The sequence below is a fragment of the Ceratotherium simum genome, chromosome 16 (assembly GCF_057802395.1).
Source record: "Ceratotherium simum simum isolate JZ-2026a chromosome 16, ASM5780239v1, whole genome shotgun sequence".
Classification (NCBI taxonomy): domain Eukaryota; kingdom Metazoa; phylum Chordata; class Mammalia; order Perissodactyla; family Rhinocerotidae; genus Ceratotherium; species Ceratotherium simum.
The window spans coordinates 47,232,546-47,240,622 of NC_141915.1; the positions used below are offsets into that span (position 1 = coordinate 47,232,546).

Genomic DNA, 8,077 nt, shown 5'->3' on the forward strand with positions numbered 1-8,077 from the left:
ACCTGGTAAGTCTGGTCACCTTTTCACAGCAGTAAACTCAAATTTCCCAACAGCCACATGAATTACCCAAAAATGCACCAGGCAGAGAGGCAGGACATGGAATGCTAACTCTTGCTCCACCATGAGCACGTTAATGGTAGCAATTCTCTGAACATCTCTGAACCTGACCTTTCACGTGTCCAAAGAAGGCACTGTGCTAGACTATCTCTGATAAATTGCCTTTCCTCTTTTGGGAAAAGCAACATGGTACAATGGAAAAAGCATACTTTGGAATCCGAAAGTCCTAGATTGAAATTCTTGCTCTGTCATCTAACCAGCTTATCACCCTAAGCAAGTTACTGAATTATCTGAGCCTGAGTTTCCTCTTCTTTAAAATGAGGCTACCACCACCTATCTCCCTCAAAGCGCTGCTGGCGGACTTGGGAGGATATATATATAAAGATAAAGGGAGAAAGTAGTACGTGGCAGAGTTGGAATTCAACTCGCTTTTCTATACTACCTGCCTTATGCTCTGGGTCAGAATCAAAAAATAAACATTCTCTGTGACCTCAACAATTCCCAAGGGGGACCCTCAGGAAAGAATAAGGATCAGACAGAAGAGAGTAGACCCTGCGGGATACTCAGGCAAAGAAAATGAACTGGAAGCACCTGGAGGACAGGGACAGTGTTTGTTTAATGAAATTCCAAAGGGAAAAAAAGAAAGAATAGGAACTTAACACCATCACAAGATACTGACCAACAGTTATGAAGATGAAGATAGTTTTATACCAAACCTGACACAGAAAACCAGTCTTTGAAGATTCAGTTTGATACCAAAAGTGATCTATGGGGGAATAATTTCCTGGTTGCTCTGCTTTGTTCTTACATTAAATAATATTCTGTGCATTTCTCCCCTTTTCTTCCTCAAGAGCTTCAGAAAATCCTCAGAAGGTGAGAGCTTTTGACTTGCAGGCAAATCATAAGGCATTGAAACTTTCAACCTGTTTTTTTTCCTCCATCGTACCCATAATGGTATGCAGTTTCTGGAACATAGCCGACTCTCAACAACAATTCATTGAATGAGTATTTTTGGACTACATGCAATTTCTTTTTGACCAAAACTCCAAAACATCCAACACATTTATTCTACCTAAAAGCCTAATCTTTCCTGCTTCTTTTCCAGAAGCATTCTAAAAACGTAATCTCTAATAAACAAACAATACACTTGGTGTATGCTATCTTCAATCCTCTCATACGATAACCTTCTACTGTCTCTTCAAACCTCCAACAAGGCCCTGCACACTCAACCCAACCAAACTCCTGCACTTTCCCTTCCTTCTCATCTGTCCCAGCCCTTGGCTTACTGGTCAGTTGTCTCAACCACTATCTTCTGACCTGAATCAGTCTGTTAATCTCCCTCCTCTCAGGCACAGCACTTTTTCCTGCAGATAGATGTACAGGCAAGTTGAGTTCACCCAGAGCCCTCCACACCCACACTCAAGCCTTCACTGACACTCCCTGAGAGGCCCACGTGAAATAAAGAACTACCAGGCAAAAATCTAACTCTATCCCCATCACCTCAGGAGGCTTATTTGTTTTCCATAAGTTTAAACCAACTACAAGTTTTTGGAAGAATGTGAAAAAATATTGAAATAGTTTAAGGGTTGGGTAAGAGCTAACAGAAATGGCAGTTTTGCTCTTCCAATACCTCCTATGAGATGAGCTTCACTGTGTCATCCGGCTCTGAACCCAAAAACCTAGATTCCTCAAACACTCCATATCCAGAGTTCAAGGACCATTTGCCCCTCCGCTTTTCCCTATTGGTTTCCCTATAAAAGTCGCTCACTGTTTCCCTTCCAGCTTATATCTGGCTCCTGAAAGGACTCTTTTAAAGCTTTTGATGAAAATCATCAGAACATGTAAAGTGTGTTCCTTTCAATTCTTGCGCAAAACAGCCATAATGTCAAGACCTGGGACTTGAAACGTGAATATGGCCCCACCCCTGCCTTCAAGAGGCCCAGGCTTTTCCTGCAACTCTAAAAAAGTATGTCCTCCCTGTGCAGTGTCTGTAAAACGCAGTGACAAAGTACTTCATAGGTTGGGAGAAAGAACGAGGGTGGAAACAGACTTTGCCCTTACATTTGATGCCCTGTAATCATAACAACTGATGGTTTAAGTAACCATCACTGGGGGGCTAAGTTTTCCAAAAATCATTTTCAAAAGGGGAAAATTCCCCTGCATCAACCCCCGCGTCTGCCGCGCGTTCTGGGCAGCGTGCGTGGTGCAACTTAAGTCGGCCGTTCATTCCTTCTCCTGGTCCCCCCGTCTCATTCTTGTGCTCACCAGCAGCCACACACTCCACTGTCACACCCGCGCTCCCGACAGGGCACCTGGCGGTAGGCCTCAGCCCAATGTCACTTGAAGACCTTCCGATCCCCGGGTTTCGGCACGCCGCCGCCTCCTGTCTAAGGCACGCAAACCACCCCACGGCCACCGCGATTTCCAGGAGTTGGAGAAAAAGAACCCGAGGCGCAGACAGCCCCTGACAGATCCTCGCACAAGTAACTGCGGTTCTCGACTTCCGAGCATTTCGCGACGTGGGCGAGCGGGGCGGCAGGAACCCGGGGCCCCATTCATAAAATCACGAGCTGTTTTCCCTTAGTTTGCGTGTGGACCGTCCTCCCTGGCAGGGGCCGAATCCCGAGCCCCGAGCCCGCGGACGGCAGGCTGAGGGGACGGGCCGGCGAGCACCTCGGGCCGAGGTCAAGCCCAAAACGACCCACACCGCCCCAAACGAAGGAAGGGCTCGCCCGGGGACGTCGCGAGTGGGCGTCCTCGTCAACACCCGGGCGGTGACAGCGGGGCGGGGGCCTGGGGACCGGACCCCGCGCCCCGCCGCGCCAACGGCCGCCAGCCTCGGCGCGCCCCTGGACCAGCGGGGTCGGGCCCCCCGGCCCGGGCCTTCTCCGCGGGCGCTCCTCCACCGCCCCACCCGGCGCCGGGCGCACTCACCCCGGATCCGCTGGCTGCCTCATCGTACTGCGCCGGCGCCCGTGCTCCGCGGCCGCCGCGGGTCCGGCTCCAACTCCGGCTTGGCCTGGGGCTCCGGCCGCCGTCCCGCCGCCCGCCCCCGGGCACCGGCTGCCCCGCCCCGTCGGCGGACCAGCCCCGCGCCCGCGGCCGCCGCCGCCAACCAGAGGACGACGGGGTGGGGCAGGCCGCGCGCCAGGCCCGGCCAATCCATTCCCTACACGCCCGCCGAGGCGCGGCCGCGGAAATGTGCGGGCGATTGGTCAGGTCTGTTAAAGGGGCCGGCGCCCACGGAGCTGGGGAGACTGGCAGCGGCAGGGTTACCTGGAAGAGTTCCGGGTGGGAGGGGGGAGAGCTTCTCTTCTGTCCCAACCCGGCTGCAGAGCTTTCCCCAGCTCTTTCCATTTATAAATATCCTCTTCCTGCAGCCTAACAAGTGGAGACAGAACCTGCCCCTGTCAGAGGGAGAAACTGAGGCTCCGAGAATTCGGGGTCTCCCGCTGAGCAAATTCACTCGAATTTGGGTTTTAGAGGGTCGTCAGACACATCTATCCCCGTACTATCCCAGAAATTGGCTTAAAAAGGCACATTCTCAGCCTCACCCTGGAGGATTTTAACATGCAGATTCCTAGGTCCCATCCCAGAGCCTCTAATTCCCTACGTTTGGAATGAGACTGGGGAGAATATGCATTTTTCAACACCCCTCCCCCGAGGTGATTCTGATGTAGGTGGCACAAGAGCCACACTCAGGTGCATATTGCGAGTCCATCGTTGTAATGAAATTCAAATTCAACTGCCAAAAATAAAGCTAAACTCTTTTTTATCCTCAAAATCAGTAATATGGTTGGAAGACTTGCTGGTTGTGCTGGAGGTCGCCTACTGAGAAACTCAGAACAGTTTCCTGAGTGGGTCCTACTAAGAACTGAATTTGAAGGGTATTGGACTGAGATGAAACAACAAGCCAGTCTTGTTCTCTGACTGGTGAGAGAAACCTTAAACTTTTTTTTTTTAATTTTATTTATTTATTTTTTTACCCCCAAAGCCCCAGTAGATAGTTGTACATCATAGTTTCACATCCTTCTAGTTGCTGTACATGGGATGCGGCCTCAGCATGGCCGGAGAAGCGGTGCCTCGGTGCGCACTCGGATCCGAACCCTGGGCCGCCAGCAGCGGAGCGCGCGCACCCAACCGCTAAGCCAGGGCCGGCTCCAAAACCTTAAACATCTTAATGGCAAGCACACCCTTCCTCATTGCTATCACTAGGCCCAATTATAACCCCAGGAGGGTGCCTTGCCCTTCTGGAGCTTCATTCCAATGCCATCAAGCCCTGCCCACCCACACCACATTCCTCTCCCCATCCCCATGTCCCAGACATTCATCTGACCCAGAAATCACTGCCCTAAACTTGAAGGTCACCCCCTTTCACCCAGACTCCTCCTATGAGGAGCAGATGGCCTCCACAGAGCAACCCTTTTTTTGCTGTGATATCTGATGGGTGCTGTGTTTGCCAGAAACAGCTCCGCACACAGATTGATCAGACTCATCAGGGTTAAATCTCTGGGTTGGAGAAATTACTGCCTGGGATCACTATTTGCCTCCCCTTGGCCTTCCCAAAGGAAAAGGAGCTCTTGTCTCAACAGGAGAAGGCTCCAGTTGTGGATATCTGGAAATATGCAACAAGAGCAGTCATCAATAGAGAAACAGCCCAAAGCTCTTCTCGGCTTCATCTTAAAACCCCCAACCTGGGGCTGCACAGTGGAGAAACGTGGACCTGCACCACTGGAAGAGTCCTTGGAAGCTGGCAGTGTATATCTCAGAGTGCCCACCACCTTCCTTGTCCATGTCAAGCCCTACCTAAATATTAGATTAATTCATACATTATCAACCTGACCTAAAACTAGGGCCAACAAGATCCAGCATGAACACTTAGAAGGAGCTCTTCTTTTTGAAAAGTGAGGAATTTAGATGCTTTGAAAAATAAATGAACATATAATAACAAAATAATATTAACACTTCCTGCTTATTAAGAAGTTACTATGTGCCAGATACTATGTCAAGGTCTTTGCACATATGAATTCATTGAAACCTTACAATAACCCTGTGTGGCAGATATGATTGTTATTTTCTCCATTTTACGGATGCAGAAACTGAAGCTCAAAGAGGATTGTTGAGATGTCCAAGATCACAAGACTAGTAAAGAAAGTGCCAGCATTTGTGGCTCTAATGACCAGGCTTCTCCTAACTGCTTTGCTCCAGTGCCTGCCAAAATGACCTTGCTTGCTGCCAGGAACAGGATGGATAACTTAAAAAGGCAAAAGAAGCAAATATCACTAATCTTCACCAAAAGACAGTGTGATATAGGAGCACTGCTTTGGAGTTTAAATTCCATTGCTCTAACGTACCATCTGTTTGACCTTGAACAAGTTATATAATTAAATCTGTTTGAGCTTCAGATTGCTCATCTATAAAATGGGATAATAAATTCTTCCTCCTTGGGCTAGAATGAAACCTAATCAAATAAAGAATATATATGAATATATATATATATACATATACACATATATATACATACTTATATATACATATATATGTGTACTTATACACATGTACATACATGCTATACACATACATATATATACACATATACATACATACTTTGAATTTACAAATGAAAAGAGTGATTTTAGAGCTTGGCATCCGTGACTCATTATAGCAACCTATGGCAAAGGTCAGGGATTGTGATGCCCAATTCAGATATCAGGCAAGATTCCTTACTTTGTCTCCCAAATAGCTGCTCTATAGGTACAGCATACACAAAGGGAACTAAATTTCTGTACTTACAGAAGAGGTAGAGGGAGAAGTCAGAGAAATTCAAGCTCAAGTTATTACTTTGGCATCTGTCCCCCTTCCCCCCACGTTACCCGAGTCTCTCTCACAACCCAGGCTTCAGCTTAAGCCTACATAGATTCTGCTATACTTGAATTATTCCCAATTATGACATTTCAAGATAACCCCTATTTTCTCATGGAACTCCAAACCAAAAAATGCTCTAAGGTTTTTAATTCAATTTCTTGACACTGCATTGCACTTTTGGGGGAGAAATGGTTATGAAGTACACAAAAAGTTGATCTACTTGTATATCGAAAAAACGATGAGGGATCCATTGTGCCCCTGATGCACCATTAATGAGCAATCACTGAGAGCTCAGTAAGTAGCAAGTGGTGTACTAAGCACTGGGGATGGAGATGAAGGTACTTGTAAAAAACAGTGTAAAAAAGGTGGACTTTTGGCACTAGATGTAGTAGAGAAAGATCGACAAGTTGCTAGACCATTATAGGCTTCCACAGAGGTAAGCCCGGGAGCTATAGGGCACAGAATAGTACTTAGAACTCCAGAGGAATCCCAATAATGTTTTAGGAGTGGACAGATGAAGGCTATTAAGAAGAGAAACCAGAAAAGTGATAAAAACCCAAGTAAGAGTGTTATCAACAGGGCAGGCCCCTGTGGCTCAGCGGTTAAGTGGGCGCGCTCCGCTACTGGCGGCCCGGGTTCGGATCCCGGGCACGCACCGACGCACCGCTTCTCCGGCTATGCTGAGGCCGCGTCCCACATACAGCAACTAGAAGGATGTGCAACTATGACATACAACTACCTACTGGGGCTTTGGGGGAAAAAAATAAATAAATAGAAATTATAAAAAAAAAAGAGTGTTATCAACAAAGGAGAAGAGATTGGAGAAGGAGGGAGTGGTCAACAGCAACATAGGCCTCAGAAGGGTCAAGTTAGAAGAAGTCTGAACAGTACACCTTGGGAGTTGGAAATTAAAAGGTTATTGGGGTCACTGACAAAAGCAGTCTAGGTGGGGCTGGATATGCTCCCTAGAGCTAGGCTGAGAAGAGCTAAGAAAAGAGAATGAAGAGGCTGGGCAGGAGAGGACCAAGGGGGCAGGGTCCCAGGAGGCCCAAGGAGACGGGAATTACACTGGGGCAGGCAGAGGGTCTGCTCTCCTACTACAATAGATAAGCTGGATGCAGCTAAGAATGGGTGTGGGTGCAGATTCATTCATAGGTGGAGCAGGAAGTAGAGGAAATTCCTGCCTGTAGGCTTCTGTCTTTTTAGCTGTAAAGTGAGAAGCAAAGTCATCTAAGTCATCTCTGGAGAGTGGGTGGGAGGTGATAATACAGGCTTGGAGGGAAACTGAAGAACTGGAAAGCCACTGAGAGGAATGAAAGAGGGAGCCGTCAGATTGAGACAGAGAATTCTGGGCGGCCCCGAGGGCCGGTGCATTTGATGCCGCCCCAGGACTGCCTGCCGAGTTGGATGGATGGTTATCAGGGGCTTGGAAGCTGGGCCTAGGTATGGAGAATCTAGAGTCAGGAATTTACAGGGTCAGGAACAGGAGGAATACAAAGCAATTTGGGTACTGACAACAGGGGGGTTGAAATGATGGATCATGTGTCCTATGTTGGATGGAGATAGAAGGAAATCCAAGGAGGAAGGGCTGAATGGGAGGAAATATGTTGGGGCAGGAGAGAGGAAAAGAACCAGACTTTGTGTTCATTCAGAGTGGGATGGGGCAGGTGAGGGTTTCCCAGGAGAACAGTTCTGAGTGATGACAAGGTCAGGTGTGGTCGTAGAATTGGAATTCCTGAAGATGCTCAACTCCTGGTTTTTCCCCTCCCCAGCTCCTTATGGAGAATGATTTAAGACTGTGCAGCTTCCAGTACTTTCTGTTCACTCTGTACCACCACTGTGGTGACTCTCTGAGATGATGGGGATTGGTGGTGGAGAGAGCATCATTCTCATCTGGTTTTCCTTCTAAAACAAAAACTTGTTAATCATCAGAAGGACTCCCACCATCGTGGAGACAGGAGCGTCTGTGGGAAGGGCTCCTTGAGAGAAGTCTTCAGGGGCTTCGGAGATGCCTCAACCAGTAGGTTGATGCTCCTGTGAATAATTCCTCTCCGTAATGGAGCAGCAAATGGCAAGATGATGTCTATTATTTACTTTGCTAGTTAGCACATGAGACCCAAGGTTATTAAATATAAATGTCTCAAAGCTCTGTCAT

At 47.9% G+C, this 8,077-nt stretch overlaps 1 protein-coding gene across 1 annotated transcript in view; it reads right to left on the reverse strand.

Annotated features, from left to right (window-relative positions):
- The window catches only part of TEX2 (testis expressed 2), a 108,387-nt gene extending 105,278 nt beyond the window's left edge, over nucleotides 1-3,109 (reverse strand). The window contains exon 1 of the mRNA XM_087441424.1: nucleotides 2,992-3,109. The gene's annotated coding sequence lies outside the window, so the exon portion shown is untranslated. The remainder of the gene's footprint in view (nucleotides 1-2,991) is intronic.
- Nucleotides 3,110-8,077: the final 4,968 nt, after the last annotated feature.